Here is a 23,899-nt window from a genome sequence, read left to right on the forward strand (position 1 = left end):
TATTTTTTTACATTGCAAATTACTTGTTAGTAATCACACCAGAGTAATCTTATGAGAGGAGAAAGGACCAATAGGCTCAAAGACGCAATAAAATATAAAAAAACTATAAACAATAGCAGTTTTGTATTATGCATAAACCATAGAAAAAGGAATTTTAACGGTAAAAATCATTAATTTTCGTTAAACTCAGTGAATGTCACCTTTTTACTTCAAACAACTTGGAAAATCTTAAATAAAGTGCTTACATTTTTTTAAAATAAAACGCATCTTCGTTGTGTTCACCAACCCTGCAATCCATTAGATTGCACATGTATTGGTGGCCAGCACTGTGCTGCTTGTTGGGCAGCCAATTCACAAGCTCTTTCATTTCAATCATTTCCTTTTTCATTTAAATTTCTTTCGCCCGCGAGTGAGGACGGACCGACGTGTGCGTTGGCGCTGCTGCTACTGTTAATTTTATTTAGAAGGCCGTATATTCTTTGCTACATCTCACGGTACGGGCTCTTCACTTTGTTCCGCAAACGATTTATCAAGCGCACCAGCTGAAATAACGAATTTTGTGTATTAAAATTTGCGCCATTGCTACGGGCGATCGGAGTGATCTTCCATCTGGAATCCATGGTTCTTATGGTTGAGTTTGCGTGTGTGTGTGTGTGTTGTGATTGTGTATTGCTTGTGCACCTAAAACATGCAGGAAAAAAACACCCGAAAGGGAAAGGGAAAGTGTACTCTGAAGATTTGTGTTCTTCACAACCCTGAAGTTTGTTGAGGAATTTTGCTTTGTGTGCCCTGTCCTGACGTTATTGTTGTTGTGATACTATGTTGTTCTTTGTGCAGATAATTCTTTCCCTCGGCATATTTACACAAGTGCGAACCGTTGGGCCGTGCGTGCGTTCAACGTTGCAGCGAATCTGCCACGATGTGTTATCATTCGTCTTTATCCAGTTAAATTTACACAACCGAGCAGATTACATTTTTTGCCACTCCATCCGAGCTGGTGACTGTTGCTCGGTGAATGGAGCACTTTATTTATATTTCTCCTTTGTAAATATCTAAGTTACACAAAATATGTGCCTGTGCGCCTGTCCCGTTACAAGCGCCACATCCGTGATCGTGCTGCATGTTTTGTGTGCTTGTGTGTGTATGTGTGTTTCATTGTATGTGTGTTTGTGTCAGTACAAACGAGAAGAAGGAAAAGAAGACAGGTTTTCCATTTGGGCACGATCACGAGCGATGGGCGAGAGGCGGTGGTCATGGTGAAGGAGCAGAAAACACTGGCAGAACCGGTTCCATCGTTCCATCTTCCCGTGGTCTGGGCTAAAGGGTCCCAACTCTGCAACCTCCCGGCCCTTTCCGATTTGGGGGGATGCTATACCCATGGTGACCCCATGGACTGGACCATGTAACGACAAAAGCAGAAGTAACCGCCCCATTCCCGCGTTGTGACTGCGACAGGACCCAGCCGAAAGGGAGCATAGTAAACCACGCTCCGTATAGGTGTATGAGTAGGTGTAACAGTGGCCAGCATGGGCAGCAACTGGCGCAGCATTAATCATCGACAAACCAACCCCGTTCCATGCTTATCCTCACCGGCCGATGGTGGCCTCCGGTGGTCAGTCAAACAATGGCACATAAAATCTGACAATCGGCTGACGAATTCGCAGCACTGGCGTGTGGTGTTGTAAAGGGCCGCCTTCCCGTTCGAGGTGGTGTGAAGGAAATCGCAACCGGGGAATGCGATATTACAAGATTCCACCGACTCTTAAAAAGAAACTTCGAGAAGGAATTATGACAAATAGTGCTTTTGTATGTGTTGTGAACCACTTTGTCATTAACATTAAAAGGGTGGAGGCCTTAAAAATAAACCAAAAATATCATCTAACATCATTAATAGAAATATGTATGCATGTCTTCTTCTTTAGCTTAGGTTTCTAAAGTGAAAAAGCATAACCGTTTTAGTGATCTTACAGAAAAGTGATGCCTATACGAGCAGTGAAATAGAATTTAGAACATCTTAAACATCCTGCAACTGAAAAAAAACACGAACGAGTAAAAAAGTGAAAATTTAATAAAAGCATTTCACCTTTTATCCACCAGGTAAGAAGAAATTACTTTAAAAATGGTTTCATCAATTTAAATAAGCATAGTAAATAGACTATTAGATTCTTAAAACAATCGAATCAATACAAAACCTTTCTTTGTACGTCTCAAAACCAGACTTACGCCTCAAATTACACCTCAAAACAAGAACTGAGCAAAGTGATGTAAAATCCTCAAATTTGGATGGACCCCTTTTTCACATCATTCGTCTTGACATGCGTAAAAATTCTATATTGGACAACTTGTGCTCTTTATTTCACCTCTGTCCAAGCCTTAATTATTTATCTATTTTCACAAGACTTTCAATGCTCACTTAAGCTGTTTTTACTATTACTTACTGTTTTAACTACTATCACGTTAATCGTATGATGCACTGCCTTTGTACGTGAAAAAGATCACACAACTTCTTTCTTAAATTTGCCTTTTTCTGCCCAATCACCGCAAAAAGATGCGTGTAACTTGTGTCGCAACTGCGCGGTACCAAACAAGCACAGCGAAGCTACAAATTAATCACGATCGTGCCCGTCGCTCGCGTCGGCCACTTTAACGCCCGCTTGACTATTATTAATTAGCGCAATCTTCTCCAGCAAATTGTGTACAGGCAAATAAATCAAAATGCACTTTGCCTAAGGTCGATCCCGATCTCAGGCTTCCTTCACCCACCGAGAAACCGTCGTTCTTGGCCGGAGACACTTTTTGAAGTGCCATTATTTTTTTTTTTATTGCTCTTTCTGTGATCTTTCTCTCTGACGTTCGGTAAAAGGCAAGCATGACTTCAGCCTGCTACCCAGTACGGTTCGTTGTCGGAAAGGAAGCTATTGGCAGTACTTCCGGTGACAGGGACAGGGACAAGCTGTGCATACATTAAGAACCTCATACAAATATAATCTTCACGACCTTTTCGAAGACTTGTTGCGACACGTTTTGATGGGCCCGGTGGGGCTTTGTTTATTCCTTTTAGTCAATGCAACTTTAACTCACAATCGTACATACTGTTTGCATCGATCGATTGAAAATAAAGTAAGATAACCAAACTTATTATTCCATCTTGAGCAGAATAGACACTTTATTCATCAACACGTCAGCAAGATAGTATATTCGAGACGAAACGCAGGTACTTGTTCTGTATTTATACGAAGGTTTTTAGCTTTCTTGTCTGCCGTAATTGCATGTTTCCATCCACACTCACACAAAACTGTGCAAATAACAAAAAAAATCGCTTACCTCATCGCACCTAGCCTGGCCTGAGGTTTTTTTTCAACAGAGAATGTTTAATTCCATACGCTTTTCATTAAAATTCGTACACACCCTCGCGCGCCAGAAGAAAGTTCCCAGCCAAAAGACCCATTAAACCTTCGGGTACACATTTCCATTTTAACTTATGCATCCCGCGCCACCTCGCCGGTGGTGCAGCCTATGCAGCTGTGCGGGGCAAGACATGCAGGGTGCACCGTGTAACCGCCACGATTCATTGTTTTCAAACCATGTCGCCGATGTTCCGTAACAGCGCGACAACGGGCCGCAGCAGAAGACAACCCCTCGCTTCTTCGTGTGGTTGGCTCACGGTCAAGCAACGGGTGAAGCAAAACAACCGTCATAAACAACCACACTTGGGAGCAACAGCAACAAAAAAAGCGACAGACACTCCGAACAGAGAAGGAATCATTGAGATTTTTTGTAAGGGAGAAGAAAGGGCTCACACCGCCGGCACAGGTTCTCCTCCGCCGACCAAGATGTTGGCCGGTGGATAAACATGATGCATACAAGAGTGTTAACCAACCGCCCGATCGACATGGATGACAATTGTGTGTGTGTGTATTTTTGTGTTTTGAGTTGATTTGCTTAACATGAGAAGTGCTTTGGACACGTGGAAATTGAGGTTACTAGCACGATGGATGAGCAGTTTGTTGTTGGAATGCATCTTCAACGTTCCAACTCAAAAACCAACTATAACATCCAATGAACTGGCTTCATTCTAGCTAAAGAAACACATCACAAACGGGTATCTCAACCATCGCACTGGTGAGATCATCGCACCCTCGCTACACCCGGCATCGTATTCTAACAGTAAATTGGCCAATCAGAAACAAAACATACAAGCCCGTAAAACACACGATCCATATAACCGATCGTAGCAGCGATATCGCTACGTTAGAAACGGTAGAACGATACTTAATGCTTAATGCTCTCCCCACTAAGATCTTCACAAAGTTAGCAAATCGCTCCAAAAATCTAATGTTTCTCCCCCTTAGAACACGAATCCCCCCTGGATAAGGGTAATGCTTTCTTTTGCACGAATGCTTTCATGCGGCAAATGAAATGCAGCAGCAAAATTCTATCTACACGATCGTAGAAAACCTGGCCGCAAAAAAAAACGGATGTGTCTGTGTGTACCTAGCGGTTCAACGGCAAAGTTCAACAGCCATTAACCGAGCCCAAGATGCGAAGACGGTTTCCTCATTCCCACCACACGTTACAATTTGTTCTGAGGTACCCGGAGCGGTTTGGGTCCTTTTTTCCGTGGGGCGAACCGAAGCTAATAGAACCTCGCTGGGACGCTACAATGATCGGACAATTATCGGGTTTGCCTTTTGGAGCGTTCGGATACATTCCGTGGGCTGGCTAGGAGGTGGTGCTCATGAATCTCCTCCAATAGGGCAGAACACACAACAATATACACGTTGAACAAATAGCCATAGGTCGCCATCAATCTATTCTTTTCGCGGCCACACGAACATTACGCGATAATGCGAGTGGTGCGTAATCACACACAACCATCGCATTTGTTTTTCCGCTCGGCATATTTTTTCTGGCCTCTTCTGTGCTGTTCTGTTTTGAGTTCTCTAGCCATGATGATGTGTCCGTTACGCGGAGATGATGATGATCGTTTAGAACACAATCGTATGCTCCAATCGCAATTCATGCACTCCCCGGCATAGTGTAGGCCTCGTGCTTAGACAGAGCTTAGAAGTACCGTTTTCGGTGTGGTTTTGGTCCGGCCCTGGACCTTTGGGCTAACCTTCAAATCCTGTGCCTAAAGTGATGTACCTCATCTTTACCACACGATGAACATGAGTGCTCATAAATTGCCTCAATTGGAAGGGAGGGTGCGCTTAAAACAGCTCCAAAAAGGTGTCCCACCGGCTACATCGAGGCACTCTCCCCCTGTTCTGTTGACCTTTTTGGAGGCAAGGCTTTGGAGATGGCTTTGAGATTTTTAATGCCCGTTGTCAGGGACATGGGTCATCTAACGCTAACGATCATTGAGGTGATGGTTTGTGTCGATCTGACCGGACAGACGCTGAATGATGATCGTTTTAATCCAAAGCATGCTGTGTTTTAAACGAATTCATCTTATAAAGTGAAGTCTCCCTGAGAAGGTGAATTTCAATCATCCAAATGTCTGTGTGTACGTGTCGTTACGAATTGAACATGTTACATCAAGCACAAATCACCGCTTACAAATGATGCTCGAAATGATCTTCCAGCCGGAAAACTCGACTCCGACTAACCAATGTAGGAAGTGTATCATTAGCCGGTAAAGACACACCAAAAACGCATTAAGCAACTCTAAAGTGGAGTCATCTTTCACTAATCCCTAGCCGACGAAGGTAAAGCCTTAATGCCCCTCCCAAGGGAAAGAACTGTGGACCAATACGCAGATCACAACGTCTGAGCGTGTTTGATGTCTTTTCCAAAACAAAAAAAAGGTCGGTAGCTGACGTTACGTACGATCACTTTTCCAGTTGTCTAAGTTGTCACATTGCTGGCAGAGAACATTATGGCCAACCGATATCTCACTCATTCTTTGGTCTTACCTTCACCGAAAAACGTGTGAGATGATCGTGTCGGTTTGTCTGTAGGGCGATGAGAAAGGCGATGATCGTGACGATGATGCTCATGATGATAAAAACATAACACCGTAAGCATAACACACAGCGAAATTAATGGTTTCCGCTGTAGAGAGGCGCCCAAGGGGAAAAGCAACGAGATCGCTTCAGCAAAGGCACGCAGAGCAGAGCGCATGTGTCACATGTAGCAGCGAAGAAGAACAGCGTCTAAATGTGGGATCACGAGATAACGTCCCGCTCGTGTTTGGCGGATTATCTGTGCTGCAGATGGAGTTTCTGGGCAGTGGTTTTGGCAAACGGATGGCAATATGTGTCTTAAAACATACAAAACGAGTTGCTGGAAAAAAATCATCGATCGTTCCAATACTTGTGTCAGTTTTAATTTCAATCCCCCACTGCGTGGTGTCCAATCCCAGTTATGCAACTTGAACGTCCAACAGACCCATCGCTGAGCACGCACGCAGGAAGTGAAAGGAAAGATCTCCCACAAATCTCCCCGCTCGTTTAACTGCTTTCACGCGCCCGCCCGAACGTACAACACGCGGCGTGCTCGGCTTGGTGCGTGTGTGTGTGTGTATGTGTGGAAGTACGCGGCCCCCGACCCTATGGCTAATCAAGTGACGACGCACTAACCCACAGCGTAAACGCACATCGATTCACACACAGGCAGCCAGGGTAGCTGCCGGTTCGGTTTGTTAATTTGAATTTTAGTGACTCGTGTGCTCGTGGTCGCGGGCAGCTAAAGTGTTTCCCCTCCCTAACACGAGGCTTCCCTTCCCTGTGCCCCCTCACCCGGTGTTTCACCTTGCCGCGATGAGCGCGTGGGAGAGATAGAATTTCCAAATATAAACACAAACACTACCGGGCCTTCTACTTGAGGGGGCAAGCATGCTTTCAGTGGGAGCGTACGAAACGAAATCCCTGGGCTTGTTTCCCTATTTGGGGCACAGGTTCCGAGCATGGAGTGTTCTAAGCTGTCGGCAAGCATGCTGACACACACCGAAACTTGGGCAACCACAGCTAAGTTTGGTGCTAGATGTTCCGTAATGATCAGGGATCGTGCGATATGTTCTAAATTTCCTTCGTTTAAATATTCAGAAGAAAGATAGCGATGCTTCTAGATCTAAGTGCTTGATCAGCAGGTTGAGATTTCGTAAAAGTTTTGTAAGTTAGTGATTGTGTTTACATTCAAAGTTTGCCAACAATAAGACGATTTTAATCATTACGTACTGTTACCGATACCAAGTTGCCGATCCCTGATGCAATAGGCTGATCTCTAGAACCAACGTTTGTTCCACATACAACTTTAGATTAAGCAGTTGGTGGGGTCGATTTTTTCGTTTGTAAAATAAATAAATACGAAACCAGTTCACACCCACGTGAAGCGGACGGCGTTGATTTTTCTCCTAATGGAGCCACAAGACTAATAAACTAAAATAAAGCAAAGGTATATCTGGTTCCATCGCGATCGTTCCACAGCGCTGCAGTAGACATACGTCCATTTGTCTTTGATCATCAGCGTAGAGGTGTAAATAAAAATGGTACTTTATTAAAATTTCTCTTTATAGCACTTACTACAGAAGCAGTAGAAACAGTTTCCTTTGCCAAATACATGTTTTGGACCATTAATCACTCCCATATCTTGTCTGTCGGACTGGCAGGGTTAAGAAGAGCGTTACCTCGCTTGTCCACCTTGTATAGCGAACAATGTATTGCAACTACGCTCAAACCTACACTCGCAGCGTCGTGCGGAGAAAGTTGTCTCGATGGAAAATGTATGTTATTTTATGCTGCCATTAAAAAGTGGCTTAAAGTGTGAAAGATGGACTGGGGGGGGAGAAAAATGGCGCACTATCTGCTACAACCCCAGACACAAACAAGCCCTACCACCGAGAAGCAGGTTTAACTGGCTTGCTTTCTGATGTCTGTTTTGTACTTTGTGCGAAATGCCTTTTCCCGTACGTATTGTCCCTTTTCAGCATTGTCTCAATGGTCAATTATGTGTTTCATTCGTGTGTGTGCCACTTAAATGCGTGGTTTTTATTCGCGGTTTGAGCTTTTCCTTTCAAGTCGTCAATATTTTGCCAATTGCATTGAAGCGTAAAATAAATAAGTGAATTATTGCTCTTACTTAATCGCATCTATTCTGTAACTCCAGCCCAACCGACAAGATGTAACAAACATTTAGCACCATTACAGAATAGCCTGTACTTTCAGTTACTCTCGTCCGTCGTATTTTGGCTACTTCCTGTCAGCTTACGAGAGCTCCGATGATTATTATACGCTTTTGCATCTCAAATAAATTATCAACTTTTGGGTGGCTGTAAACTGCCGCCATCCCTTGCTACTCGCTTCCACAAAGGTGTCATTGTGCATTGGACTGCTATCGGCACGACCTACTGAAACCACGAGAGAGAAAAAGGAAAGAAGTAAATAAAAACCTCCGTAACTCTCGAAGCGAAAATTGGTGTTAGTGGAATTGGCAATTGGCCATTTTAAGCAAATGTACGATTGAAAGGGTTTTTTTTCTTTTCTCTGCTCCAACCCTCCAAAGATAAATTGGCGATGGGGCGTGTACGATACTGGATCGCGGAGGGTGGTGGGAAGTTCGGCAGGTTATTGTGTATTACTTCACGCGCGCCTGCCCTGTGTGCACTTAACCACTGCCTTGCTTGCTGCCCATTGTCTACCGGCGATGCTGGGCTCTGGGACGCCGTGTGCCCCTGTTGCCTATCAATTTAGATCTTACATAAAATGGCGCTCTTTCTCACCGACCCATTGCCATTGAGAATTAGATAATCCATTCTTTATCCCAGCGGCCCTGCCATTTGGTGAGAGGAGTGCATTATCTGTCCAGCTATTGAGGCATTGGATTGACTGCAAGCAAATTTTGCAAACCATATGACGATCATATTATATGTTGTACATGTTGTAAGTTATATTAATATTTAGAATTTGGAATAAGAGCTCCAAAATCTAAATCTAACGAATATTTTGAATGTCCTGCTAAACACGACTAACCTCAGTTGGTTCCCACGGAAAAGCAGGCCCCAGTACTAACCCAGAAAACAGAAAACACCCACCAAACCGGAACGTTCATATCACCACTGATAAAGAAACCCTGGGCACATACCCCGAGAATGTGTTAAAACTGATTCGTCCACACCGGTCTTCCAGAGCGCGGGGCTCTCCCCAATCGCATCCAACGCGCATACTATTACGTGATCCCAACATTCATCTTGACGGGGTGACTCAACGACAGTTCGCCGAACGCTTTCCTTGCCCACCAAGAGAAAGATCGTCTCAACAACGACGGGTATTTGTATTGTACGGCGGTACGATGACCTCATTTGAACCTGTGCTGTGGGACGCTGATTAGTGGACGCGTGGCGCACGGTACGGCTGGACTTGCCGTTTCCAATATCACTCCCCTTGCCAGCAGACACACGCACATGATCGTTTCTCCAAGTGTAGTCACAGCAGGAATCAGGTTGTTTCCCGAACCGGTTAGTGACAACAGGGCCAACAGGGGAGACGGGACTTTTCCCTCTCGAAGTGTAGTCGTTCGGGACCACTGGTCGGGGTCGGCTCAATCGGTTTCCTATGCAAACTGGGTGGCAATTAGAAATTAATTAAAACCCACCGACGTGTGACCGCTGGTGGACCGTCTGGGACCGTCTGGATCAGACAGTACGGAACTAATCATGGTGAACTACGGAAATCAAATGAGAAATGATAAAGAAACCATGCACGTTTGATTACTTGAAAGAGACTGTATTTGAAGTCTCTGAGAATAACAACAAACACTAACGTGGGATTGAGTTTACAAAAGCGCTTCCTTATACTACGGATAAACACACACAGCATATTTCCCATGTGATACTTCCATTAGGGAGCCCCCTGTCGTTACTGCTAGAAATGCTTTTAGGTGACGCAAGTCTTGGTTGGTTCTGCTTTTTTTTTATAATTATTCATTTCTGCACACGGCTCAAATAATTGATCTTAACCTTTCCACTCGAGTCCTACAAACATTTTACCCCGTCCTTCCTTCACCTGTATGCGCGATAAAATGGTGATGATCAACAGTAAAGATTTCAAAATCTGCGCAAAGATCAAGGGAAAACTATTCCTGCGGGGAGCGTTGCAGACGAAGAAGATAGCGCTTGATCGTGGCCTTAAAAGCATCATCTTCCACAGTGCAAAAGGTGAAGCGTGGCGCGGTGGAAGTTTATGATCTACCGAAAAGAATAATTGACCACAGCGCGCGCAGAAGTTGTTTATAAGAAAGTGGCAAAGCCTTGAGCTAGAAACCAAACCCGACCCGCGGCAGATATAATCTTTGGGTGCCCCATTACCTTACCATTTATTTACGAGCGTGGCAGCACCAGTACCCGGTTGCTTGTGTTGGACCTCTCTTCCCTCCCGAACGGGGCCGAAATAGATGGTTTGTCCAATTAATTAGCTCTATCGAATTGTGGAGGCTTCTGACCTAGATATGCTGGGACATATGCTAGGGGAAGCAATTTGCTGCTCAGCCACCAATCAACACCCGCTCTGACCATAGCATTCTGATTCCAGACGATTCAGCGTTTGGGGCGAAACGAGATCGCGCCTTGCGTGAGGCATTGAGGTGTGGGCTGGTTATAAGTTGGTACGGTATCATCTTCACTGCCGCCAGCACTGGGAGCAGTACACGAAGTGTAAACAAACACTGCGCTCAGCGCGGTCTCAGGTACCGCTGGCAGTCCATTAGTCAGAACCGTTTTGGTGAGGTCTACTTCCCGGCCTACTTTATGCCTGGTAACGATCGGGCGCACATTGCCGGCGATCAATATCGTGCAGAATCGGTACATTCGGTCGATTGAGCAGAAAGACGTGGTGTGGAGTTCGTGCAGAAAGCTGAAAACAAGGGTAACGGTTCTAGAAATATGCCAAACGGGGCACACTCGATAACGCTTATCCCAACCCCCATTTGGAGCATCCAGGCAAGAACGGCTCCAATGTGCACAGTTTACCGGTACAACGGAGAACGAAACCTGATCCACGATCGATCCACGGCGGCGCCGCACGGTTGGATCGTGGTACCGAAAGATGTAACCTACAGCTTTGCTCTCTGGTTGCAATCGCCCCCCAAAAACTGCAAATTGGGCCGCGAATCGGCATGGAGATGAAATTTCATCCTCCTCCCGCCAATGTCGCTCTCTGACAGCTGACAACTTCCGAACGGGTGTTGGATTTCAATTAATCACCCGACATCCGTTCTATATTTACCATCAGCATTGCACGCTGATTGGAAGGGCAATACCATGCCTTTGATTTCGGTGACACTAAACACATTGGAAAGCTTCTACCGTTGACATTAGGCTATCTTTTCAGACGACTTATTGAGGTGAACGTTTTCTGACTCACACTCGACGACCGTCCTTTGTGATGTCATTATAACCCAACAAGCATACTTGCACGAGCGCCGAGGATCATCGCCGGGACGGAATGTATGCTAGACACCAAACATAACTAACAAAAACATTTCTGAATGCTGTTTCATCTACATTCTACCACGCCCAGAAGAGATGACGGGTGGTGTAGTGGTTTGTGTACGCGAAGGCACATTTGCTGTTTGCATAAAATCCATCCATCTCACTTCCAACGCGGCACAAAGACAAGGCGCACAAGCCGTGCGAGCGTGAATGATGCTATAAACCAAAGTGTCTTAAGCCGACAGTGTGTCTTTGGGTGCGCTAGCCCGATCACGACGCAACACAGCATCGTTGCCCCGAGGTCTTGGAGGCCTTGACGGTGCTGGGTGGTTTGTCTGATCGTTGGAACCTTTTTTCCTGAATTTTGTAGACGAACACACTCGTAAACTAGACAGATAGGCAATAAGAACAGCGAGAATGGTTCGAGAATCTCTAGCAAGAGCACAGCAGAGCTCGTTTAATTTTTGCCGTACTTGTTGTGTTTAATTATTTTCATTACAACAGTTCAGTTCGGCCTGCTACCAGGGTCGCCGCTGAGAAGGGAAGTACTGAGCATTTCATCTTGAGACTGGAATCTTGTTTAATTTTCGAAATTCTTTCCGGTTGTTTTGGAGGCTTCACGCTATTCTGGGTGTAAGTAGAAGGCTATTTTTGTTAATTATTTACGTTGCTTTTCCGACTTTTTATCTCACCATGGGTCAACTTCTGAGCATGTACTTTGAAGGTTACATTTGCGATTTGTTTTTTATTGCAGAAATCTCGTTATCAAATGAAACCAATTTTCACATGATTAAATTACACCTATTCTTCGTGGAAAGTTAAAAAAAGAGGAAAATTATACCCCTGCCACCCTGTTGCACTACTGCTTCACTTTCGCCCACCGTTTGGTGGATTATTTCTCTAATCGCCAGAAGATTGGCTCCGGACACACTCGGCAGCATATCTCGCATTTCCTTGCAGCACACACCACCACCGGCATAGCTTCAGAGCAGCAGACCCTTTGCGGGCCTGAAATCCAACCGTCCACACATGCTTCCCCAACGTGTAGTCGACTCGACTCTGCGCGTTTGCTAGACTCTCCCAACCATCCCAATCGTTCCAACCGACCGAGGCAGCAAAATGGTTGAAATTAATACGATTGTTGCACTCGTAAATTGATGTAAATCCATTAAACTTGTTAACGCCGGTCGATTAAGCGCAATGTTTGTTACGGGGTTGCCGTACCGCGGCTCCGGGAAGCCGGCTCTATTGCTGTGGCACTCTTCCTTCTACCACCGTCAAAGTGAAAGTGGTGAAGTGTGTGTGTGTGTGTGTGTGTGTGTGTGTGTGTGTGTGTGTGTGTGTGCCGCTGATGCTGTGTGGCCCGGCCATCTTGGGCCCCCGTGCACGGTGGCCGTACATAAAAATGCGCTGGAAAATTATTGCAGCCAAGGGGACAATTTCGCACAGGAAGAGACTTTTTGCAGCTTCGCTTGCCGCGTGGATCTCTTCTCACCTGCCTGCAGGCGGCGACATTACGATGAGCTACCGAGTCAGCAGCTTGCTCTTAGACGATCCGTTGAAATGTTTAGTTTCGTCGGCCAATGCTTCGCTCCATAAAAATGATGGACGGTTTCGGTTTCTAAAGCGCGTGTGAGTGTGTGCGCGCACATCACGGTTGGGGGTTTTATTTCCGTTAATTAATTTTCTCTGACGTGCGGGCCTGTTGATAGAAAGTGGCCAATAAAGTTTAAAAGCAAATGCCCGATGACAGCACACAATCACAACTCCTAATGGGAATTGTTTAATATCTTTTGTTTCTCTTTTTATTTTGCAAACTTTCAATCGTGCGTCGCTGTTTCGTCTGTGACATCGCGGGTCAAACTGAAACTACGATTGGTTTGCCCTCATACTGCAGAATACATTAAACTCTGAAACGATCGCATTTGAATTAAGCTTGCATTAAGCTTAAATTACTATAACCCCACAACCGTTTGCCGTCAAATCGGCCAGTTGATCGTTTCGCGTCATAATATCCGCCATTAAGCCTACGATGTGCTGACTTTGTGGTCCCGGTTCTACCAACAATTATCGGTACATTCGGGTGTGTGTATGGAGATCGTCAACCATACACCGGAACCTTACCCGATCTCCCAGTTTCCCCCCCACATGGCAGATCTTTAATCCGAATGTGGTTTTGTTATTATGCTTAACTTGTTGTGCTGCTGCCGGCCGGCCTGCCTGTCTGTCAGTCTGGTTGGCCGTTTGTTTGTCTACCACGACCCCAGGCTACGCAACAAATTTCCCAACTCCAATTGTTATGTTGTGCCGGTTTGTATGTAAAAACCGACCACATGAATAGGCGCCAACCCCCCCCCCCCCCCCCCTGTCCTCACAAGCGAAACTCACTTCGCTGTTCATCACTGTCAAACGGATATTAAGCGGTACAATGACCTCCCGGGTGGGGTGATTTCCGTGCCACCCCGACCAAACCGGCGATCGCTTTAAATGGCCGTCACAGTTGCAGTGATTTTATGTTCATGATTTTGTTTTCCTCTTCACGTCGTTATGCATCCCGAGGGAGAAATTTCCTACCATTAGCTTCTGTTGTGCGCCCGACCGATCATTGCGCCTAATGATTGCGATCGAAGCCAAAATCGGGGAGCGAAATAATGTTACAACAGATTTGGATTTTTATTTTTGACCGTACCCGAAACGTTGTTATGTGGTTTCATATTGGTATGGCGGCTTTGAACGTCCCAACTGCTGTTAGTCGTCGAATGCTCTTTTGAAAGCCGCAGTAATTTAAATGGAATTTTGATGCCCTCTCAATTCGACTCAAATTACCAGGACGTAAATTTTTCGATTGATAGGGCTTACTCAATGTATTCTTATTATTAGACGGGACATACTTATGTGTGAACTGTTTGGCTTAGTGTGTTAAAGCGTCTCTTCAAAGAAAATCACCTGCAAAGCTTTACGTGTGCGATCAGCTGAAGACACTTGAGAGCCCCTGCGAACACCACGTGCCCGCCGCCGTGTATGATGCGCAGATAACATGAACAGGAAACAATTTACAAAGCCCGCTTAAATCCTTTAAGTCTCTTAACAACACCTCTGTCGGTGGGGAGCGGTACTGCACCGTAAAGCGCACGGGTAGGTAATTAAGTTACTGCGAAGGATTGACATCGGGCTTGCATTTGCGGTCACCCTTGTAGACAGTCAGATGCAGACAGACAAAAAAAACCCAAACCACACTGCTAGTCCATAGAGAGGTGTCGTTGTTACCCATGAGCCGCCGAACCTGCTGTAAAATACCTCTTCGAATGCGTTGTTCAACATAAACGCCACCTTCGGGTGCCATTTCACGTGTGCCACACGCCTTCGTCGCCGTGCAGACGTTTAGCAAAACGTAGCTACACACTGTGCTGTTCACTTTAGCAAGATTGGCACCATCAACACCGCCACCCAGCACTCATTCCTCGTTTCCTGTGCTTTACTTCGTGGGAATTGCGTGTGTTACAGCAACGTCACCTGTAGTTTACCTAGACGCTTGGGTTGGCTGACGGCAAGAGGGACAAGTTTGCGTTTGCTGTTGGTGGTAGGTACCCCTCTTTTCTGCAGGCAGGTTGAAGGCCAACCCCTGACCGGATCGTGTCGTCGAAGCAGTGCGCCTTGCTGGGTACTTTGAAGCAACATGGACAAATATTGAATGCGAACCTTTTTAGCTACTGAATAATATGAGATTGGAGTTATTTATTGGGCCATCTGTACTTCGGCATAGTTTTGAAATTTTAATCTTAGGGGCCATAACGACAAAGGTACTAGACTATCCTGCTTCTAGTAAATGAGATCTTATATTCTCATCTCATCTGATCTTCTCATTGTAAGTTAATCCTTAGCAACTAATTTATTTACTAATTTTACGCAGTTCAATGTGAAGATCATTGCATTGCATTAATCAATTCACCAAGGATTGCAAAAGCGCGTTACTAATTCTTTGACTTTCTACCGTCGACTTGGTACGTCACACGTGCGAACCTCTGCAACAGACGCATACGTCCGCTTAAAGCGAGCCTTTCACTTTCTTCGCAAGCTGGTGGCCTACAATATTGAAACCCACCACCACCAACTACAACAACAAAAAAGACCTTAAAAAATTGCTGACCTACAACACAAAATCCGTACAAAAAAAACGGGAGCAATTTGATCGGAATCAATCTGTGCTGTGTAAATCACTTCTCGTTAGCTGACACCGGCATGACACCGCCTGACGGCTGATCTACACCGGACTTCCGGTGTTATTGCGCCGACCGACCGTCCCAAAACCGGCTAACCTCTTACGCCATCGCGAGTGTTCGGTGGCTTGAGTTGCTGAAAATTTATTTCATCTCTATTCGCTAAAACAGATTACCCCCTGTCCCCCCGGGTTGCCAAACCGATTCGTTCAGCTCACCCTCAGGGTAGGCCCCAGCAGAGTTATGAGCTCTTACTACTACTACTACTACTACTACTACGGCGCGTGTGTAAGCGTTTAAGGTGCACCTAGAGTTACGTGCATTGCTGGCACTCTTTTGCCCCAACCATCCTAACCGATTGATTGGATTGGCCCCGTCGGGAATGATTTAGCACCAAGCGGGCCAAACCCCGCTCCCAAAGCTGTCAATAACAAATAACGATCGACTCAAATGATTGGTAGACACGGGCGGGTTTTTATAAGACGATCAACAAACCATTCGGCTGCAATTCTTAGCGCGTTCGTACACTGTCCAAACATTGATTTGTGATTCATTTCCCTTTCTTTTGTTCACTCCGTCGTGTGTTTTTTCTTCTCTTTCCTTTTAGGGTGCGTCCGGTCCGGTTCTCGTAGACGAAGCGTCGAGGAATTCCATGCTCTGGCCTAGCTAGTGATCACAACACGACTGTAGACTTCCCCCTGTGTCCCCCACTTGGCGCTTGGTGTTGTGGTACGTAATTTTCTACTCATTCTACTAAGGGTGGCGTTTAACGGTTTATCGGTATAAATCGGTACTGACCGCGGTAGCATAGTGTGATTTTGGGTGTATTTTCCAGCGTGCCCAGCATTGACCGATGCATAAACATCCACTTGGTGTTTGTAGTCTTGTTTCAAGCGGAAGCACGTTTTAACTGCGACTGGCCTTGGTTTAAGGCGATAGGTAAAGCATAATGACAGGTCGCCGCTCGTCATCAAAAAGCAAGCTACGGAACGTTTCCGATGTATGATGGGAAAATTATTACTATATTGTTGTCATTCTTCATGTTGCCAGGGTTAGTGGGTTTTAACGCTGATTCGAGCGATGAAATAGACGGAAATGGAGTTTCATTAGCAAGGAAAATTCATTACCTCTTTAACTAGGGGAATTTTGGGGATGAAGCAGTTTCTCACGTATTTTGCGTTCGCTTCCTCATTGATTGTTTCCGTTCTTGGCGATTTGTTGTGCCTTTTTTACTAGACGACTTTTGTGCTTCAATAATTAAGATATAACCCTCTTGCAATAACGGAATCTTAGTAGAAAGATCATCCAAAAACTCTTTGGCGCGTATTGAAATTGCGCAGCAATTTGCACTAATTTGTCCATCTTTAATACCAACAGCAAAGGTGGATTAAAACTTTCGCAATTGAAACCATTTCCCAGCGTCCCGATCCAATAACCATCATCAGGTTGGGAACAGTTGCGGTGCACACTTTCTTGCATCATCATCTGCCACTACTTTCAAATGTTTATGACTGATGCGGCGATACGAATTTCCCAATTTAACACCCATAACACCATAACGTTTGCCGCCGTTCCCTTGGACGCGTTCAAAGTGCATCAGGGCAGCGCTGTGCGCACTTTCCTCGGCGTCAATCAAATCCGCCATATAATCAAATCGATGCCATCCAAACCATCCTTCGTCCCATTTGGTTGCGGGTGGGCCAATCCAGCGCGGGCCGTAAGTTTATGGTGCGGGTGGAATTTCGGACGCACAGTTTGTTTGGTGGACCACGCCGCCGGGGTGGTCTCCCTGAAATTGATTCAAATTTCTTCTGCCGTCGGCAGTCGCGCAGTTGCGAAACATCACTCCCCTCACGACGAACGGGATGCAATGGGCTGAATGGTGGTGTTTCGTACTTTTTTTCGTAACATGTGCGTGCGTTAGTGATCCGCGCTTGATCGGTTTTATTATTATCATGTTTTGTTTTTTTTTTCTTGGAAGAAAGAACGCGTTCGTTTTCGGGACTTTTCGGGAGGGTTGGTGATGCTGTGCGTGATCTTTGACTGCTGCTTCCGCGATCGCTCGATCCGGATGGATGGAGTGTTGAAAGCGTTTTGGGGGATGAAATGATACCAGGCCATCATTTCGACAGAACCATCGAGTTTACGACACTGGTCGGGAGATCACTCTTGATCGTCTTGTTAGATGTGGCGTTCTAAGCATATCAGCAAAATTTCAACAATATGGTTCGTTTAGTGGATTTTAATATGGTTAAATGAACCCTTTTGATCAGCAAAAGCAGCTTACCTTGGAAACAATTCTGCTCATTTTCGGACTTGTTGTTCCAAATCGTTTTTAACAATAAATCAATTTTAATATAAACTATATATAATCAACCTAATGATACTGTTGGCAATAATCGTGTTAAGTGTACACATGGGAGGGCAATTTAATTGTTTCGTGTCGTATTTTTTCCATTGTAAACGGAATTTTCGCGAGTGACCAATTAAGCACTCCCCTGCGAGTGACGTCGCATACCGTAAAATTTAGGTTGCCAACCCCTTTAATGCTTGCTGCTCCATCGTGAAGTGTTAAGCCAATACGATTGGTTTGTGGCCCAATTTTTGCCTCGTTCCATTACAACGACGTATCAACACGACCCTTTTTTTACGACCAAAGTGTGGTTTTCACCGGGCCCCACGTGTCCGGCGCGCGCGCACTGGTTGATGCATAATTAATTGACCCACAGCACTGTAATTGATTTTATGAGCCCAAAATCATTCCGTTCCGTTGTTTAACTTAATCGCAGAAGGTTTTTTTTTGTGTGTGAAGTTACTGGATACGCGTTGCTTCCTCTCATATCTCGTTAATTGCATTTCATCACATTGGCTATGCGAGTTCGGCGCGATCGACGAACCCGACCAAAACGAAACACAATGCTGCACCAGCCGCCCCAGACCGGAGTGAGTGTTTTTTCGGATGGTGTGGTTTTCTTTCCCCAACGCTATCAATAATCATCCCTCTGCGAAAAGATGCCGCACACCGATCGCGAAAAAGCACCGAAACACACTGCACGCTATGGGGGAGTAAGCGACGAGGGGTATGCCTCGAGTATGCCCGCAGGGGTCACTCCGTATAAAAGAAAGGAATACACACGATACGATGCCACTGCCGGGGGTGGCCTCTTTTCGGACACACGGGGCATTTTATCGTTATCTTCCCCCATACCCTGTTCGCGGTGATAAATGACCATCGTGTGTGCCGGTGTGTGTAGCTACATGGGGCTTTTCACGCCAGAAGCTGCGGCAAACAGTTCGAACAGTCGGTCCAAGTGCGTCCCGTCTCGTCGGATGACCTGCTTCGTTTCGGTAGGATCGTTATTGTTGTCCTATTTACGGTGGAGGTTGATGTTTGGTTTTGGATTTCAAGATGTGTTGGTTTTGGTTAGTTCCTAAGTAAGTCTATAACTTCTAGTAGTTTAGGCGAAAGACATCTAAAGTGATGATCATGTTGCAAAATGTTGGGAATTTGTATAAAAATGAACATAATAAATCAGGAAGCATTAGAAATGAAACAGTGACGAAAAATAATGTAATTGATAAAACAAACACATGAATAGAAAATCTAACATTAAAGAACGAAGGTGATAATGATACTATCATTCACTATACTACTTTAAATTCATTCTTTTCTATGCCATGACTCATCCATTCTTTCTTCTGCAAAAAATCGTTTTACATCTTTCCTCTCCATACGATCGTTCATTGTTGTGAATCACCGATCGTGCGCGTTGCGTTGTGTTTTACCACCCCGCCACTTGGATGAGCTGTTTTATTAAAGCATCTTTAGTGGCCACTTTTCTTGGCTTACTCACGCCCCAACAACAGCAGTTCTTCTCTGCATCCAGACGTACCACGCGTACACATAGTCCAGAACCAGACACGGTTGGTTTACATAGTGATTGTAAAAGTAAACACGCGCTATACTCGGGCGCTGTTGGTTGCGCTTGAATTCCTTTCCAGCTGGTGTACGATTAAATTGAAGTTGTCATTACATCCGCGGTACAAGCTCAATAAGTCTATTCTACCGACAAAATTAAGTCATATTATAAAGCAAGGTAAAAAAAACGAAGAACGCACACAAACAACCTGAGCCTGACGTCCCTTGCGAAAGAAAGCATAAGAAAACACGGCCTCAGTTTAAACCCCCCAACCAGCGCATGTAGTCAAGTGGATGAAACACATTTGGTTGAACGTGTAATATATGGGTGCAAAATAATTTATTCCCCGCTTCGATTCAGCCCATACAGCCGTACCTTGGTTGAGTGAAATGGAGTCGAACAGTAAGTCGAGGCCAGTAAGAACACGCCCCGACCCCGAATAGGTAGAGAGAGCGAGTGAGTCGTGGACGCTTCCCCGCCAAGAGGGCTGTGAGTCATCCAAGTGTTCCATGTTCCGCGGCACTGACCCAACGATGGTCATTTTTGCGCGTCTGCATCCATCCACCCTCTTGATGGTTTTGTGACGGCTGGCTGATAGGGAGAGTGCGCAAACTTGGTGGTACGTGAGCAGCCGTTGTCCGGTTGTCTGGCATTTGCTGCTGATTGGCGATGCATTCGTTATCGGACAGTGCTTGAAAACGACAAACCCGAAGCCAAGGGAACACGATTACGTGGGTAGAGACGTTCTAGCAAGGAAGAGGCAACAAGAAAAGACATTAAACAACACTTTACTTAAACGCATGCGTGAGGTGGCTATTGTAATTGGTACAGAGAGAAGGAAAAAAACGATACCATGATTGATTTGTGCAATGCTTTTCGTGATATTTCCGCAAATGGCAAATGTAATCGTTGATACTTGTTTGATAGGAAAGGTATTCCAAGATCCAAGATAACAAAAGTCTCATATGATAAACGAAATCAAACGAAATCGATTCTGACATTCTGATACAACAGTGGGACAACACCGGACAAGCTGGACCTGGAGTGGACCCTGGACATTGCTAGGGACTAAATATGCGACTTATGAGTCGAATTTGAATAGAATAGCCTTTGTCGGTGCTACAGTGTGACTGTCCGGATGAGAATTGAATCCGTCCGGTGTTGTAGAAGTCGGTGCGCCTATCCAATGGTCCAGTGGGCTGTTCTCACGGAGGTAGTGCTAAAAGTATACCTAATGAAGTATAACATTTCGAATCAAGATAAATTCGAATCTCAATAATTGTAAACTAGATATTGGAATGAAGGCAATTCGTTCGGTTTTATTGCGATTTCTAGAGAAAATGAATTTAAATAAAAATATATGAAGAATTGCAATTGCAATTGCAACTATTTGATTATCAAAATCACCAAAGTGCTTGTCGCAAACTTGTAATAGTACCTCATATTGCTATTAAAACTGCATTCAAACACGTCTCGTAGTCCGAATTATGCGGATGTCAGATGTATGCATTTGCTTAGAATGATTTGCGTAAGCGTGCTGGAAATGAAGCCAAATCACTTGCTCCTCGACCTAAATCTTAAGCAGGTAATGTTTTGATACACCTTTCCACCAGATACACCCAGTCCCGTTCCCTTTTTGGCTTCCTTCCGATGCGAATCATAGCACATTCAACCGACAATCCTGTTTCGTGAAATTGCGGCCAATAATAGCAACCAAAATCAGGTCATTTCTGCATTCCCCCACGGTGGTGCTGCGTGGAGCATCAAGCACAGCATCAGCGAATGCTTGTTTGTGCTGTAGCAATATGAATGAAGTCCAGTTAGCCAAAGACACAACTTGTAACTTCTAATGCGTACGTTCGATTGTTTTTCCACGGTTGAATGATCATCCAGGGAAGGGTGATGGCTTGAAGTGGTACGCCGCTTCCAAGTAAGTGTGTGTGTGTTTTTTTTTCGTACTTTCCCTTCCGCACGGTCGAAAGCGGTGCCGTCCGTGCTCGAGGCGTTCGAAAATTTTCCGAATTCACTTTCGCTAAATCGGAACACGAGGCATCCGAAATGGCATTTTAGGAAAACTTGAAAACAATGTGCGACGGCCGCGGTGGCGGCGGCAGCTCTCTTCTCGCATATCTGTACCGGCTGAGCGGGCATGCAATAAAAACGGATGCAACCATCTTTATAGTGTAAACAAATATTGCCTACATATTCTGAGAACAGAGAGGGTGGATGTGTTCCAGTGGGTACGGCATGATCGTGCAGCACCACGCTCTCCCCCTCACAGAGAATTGCTTTTGGCCGCAACGCACAATGCGAACATTCTTCCGTCTGGGTGCATGGAGTGCAAAAATTGGAAAGTTGCCCATTCGACCACGACCCTAGTGGTAAAGATCAGGTGAAGAATCGGATCGTTAAAGGAAAACCGTCTCCAAACTATGACCAGACGATGCTCCCACTACACGACGCCATTTCAGTTTTACGAACGATCACGTTTTATTCTCGAGACAGTATATGTGTCTTGTCCCCTCTCGGCACCAACATCATGTACTCGTTTTAAAAACTGACTGTACAACATTTGCTTTACCCTTTTTGGGAGTTGTTTTGCCAATCCCGAATTCATCCTCCAAAATACATACATCAGTCACCGGGGCACTGTTGTGAGGTTGTCGTGACCCACTTTCTGGTCACGTTTATTGCGCGACCCGGGACAATCAACCGGGACGCAGGAGCAGTGCACGGTCTCGCTTCCAGTCAGCGTCGCCCTACTTATGCCCTGGGTACACCGGGAGTACTTGAACGTGTACTACCGTACATTCCATTAATTAGATTAATGATATTTGTAAAACAAGAGCGCGAGTTCGCTATCGTAGAAACCGACAGCGTTCCGGATTTATCGCGCTCAGGCAAAAACTGGTCAGTCGCTTCAGAACTTCTTCGTACCACACTCGCGTCCTCCGGTGACAACGAGGCAGAAAGGTAAACGAAAACAGGTCAAACCAAGTGCTGCAGGGTACGGAGCTTTTGCTGATGATCGTCGCGTACATGGCATAGCTACTTCAGCTGCATAACGACGGCAGGCTGTTCAAACTCACGCTGCGGCTGGAAAGGAAAGGAAACACAACATCTCTCACCCCAATAAAACTTGATTCTTGCCTCCGAAACCTGCACTTCCTGGACGATAACTTGTCCCGGCATTCTTGCAGGCATCACTCGTGTACGTCTTCGGAAACGAATGGACCGACATTGACGTGTGTACTAAGCTTCTCACAGCCATATAGCTTTATCTTCCTGGTGCCCTTTTTCCGGTTGGACCGGTTTTTTGTTCCTTCCTTTCAGTTTCGATGCCAACCCTTTGCCGGAATCCTGAGGCTCTCCATTCTCCAAGGCGTATGGAGTCCATCCACTTCTTGCAATGTGTTAATTGAAGTCGCTTAATTGTCTTAGGCCGATTGTGTCAGCTTATGGTTCGCGGTTTCCGCATCCCCAACCTCCGCTCGTTTGCCACGTGCCACCACCGCATGCGTGTTTCAAATCTATCCACCTTCTTTAGGGGGGTTTTTCTTCTCCTCCAACTCTGCTTCGTACGTGCGTGAAAATGTTAATTATCACAAATTCTCTGTTATGTGCGCGAGCGCGCGTGCGGCGGAAGTGCACGGAAGTTGCGCTTCTCGAACCCGAGATAGTGTGGTGCCTTTTCAACCATTACGAGGAGTAATTTTTGCATATGATCGGGTGTACGTACCATCATCACCACCACCACCATCGGCATTGAATCCGGAACGTGCTGAAGGGGGGGAAGGGAGGAAGCTCGCTTTTCGGAAGAGGCAACACAAATTAAACGGAGAAGCCGCCGCAACGAATTGTGGTAATATAATCCAGTAATGGCGATGTTAAAGGCCGTGTAATAGCCATGAAATTGTGCTGTTGTGGAAATGTTTTGTGCAGGGAAACGGGGCTTCTTCTTGAAGAAGTGAGTGATCAAAATTGATTCGACCCGAAGTTCGATGATTCCACGGTTCACGGCTGGCGTATGTTTGTGTATACGTAAAATTATGATTTGTGAATGAGTTGCATGTAATGTTTTTCACATTAGGATGCATTAATTAAAATTATTTATTTTTAAGTGGGGAGTTCAATCATGTCAGCGTCACGAGCTCTTCTGTGATGATCAGAGGCGAACCTCAAACAGTTAGTGCGACCATCACATGCTTGGTGACATTGTGTGCAACCAACTCTTGGTCAGTCGCTTGGTCGCGACATTTTGTGTCGGTGATCATCGCAATGGTCATGGGAGATATACAGTGCTTGCGAGTGATTCCAAGAAACAAAATGAATAT

General features: G+C 45.4%; 1 protein-coding gene across 3 annotated transcripts in view; it reads left to right on the forward strand.

Moving 5' to 3' along the window:
* Positions 1-376: 376 nt before the first annotated feature.
* The window catches only part of LOC120949941 (CDC42 small effector protein homolog), a 29,716-nt gene continuing 6,193 nt past the window's right edge, over positions 377-23,899 (forward strand). The window contains exons 1-3 of one of the 3 annotated variants that reach the window (XM_040367586.2): positions 377-494; positions 1,923-2,097; positions 16,253-16,374. The gene's annotated coding sequence lies outside the window, so the exon portion shown is untranslated. The remainder of the gene's footprint in view (positions 495-1,922; positions 2,098-16,252; positions 16,375-23,899) is intronic. The other 2 variants (XM_040367587.2, XM_040367588.2) reach the window with 2 other exon arrangements.

The sequence above is a fragment of the Anopheles coluzzii genome, chromosome 2, assembly GCF_943734685.1.
Source record: "Anopheles coluzzii chromosome 2, AcolN3, whole genome shotgun sequence".
Lineage (NCBI taxonomy): Eukaryota > Metazoa > Arthropoda > Insecta > Diptera > Culicidae > Anopheles > Anopheles coluzzii.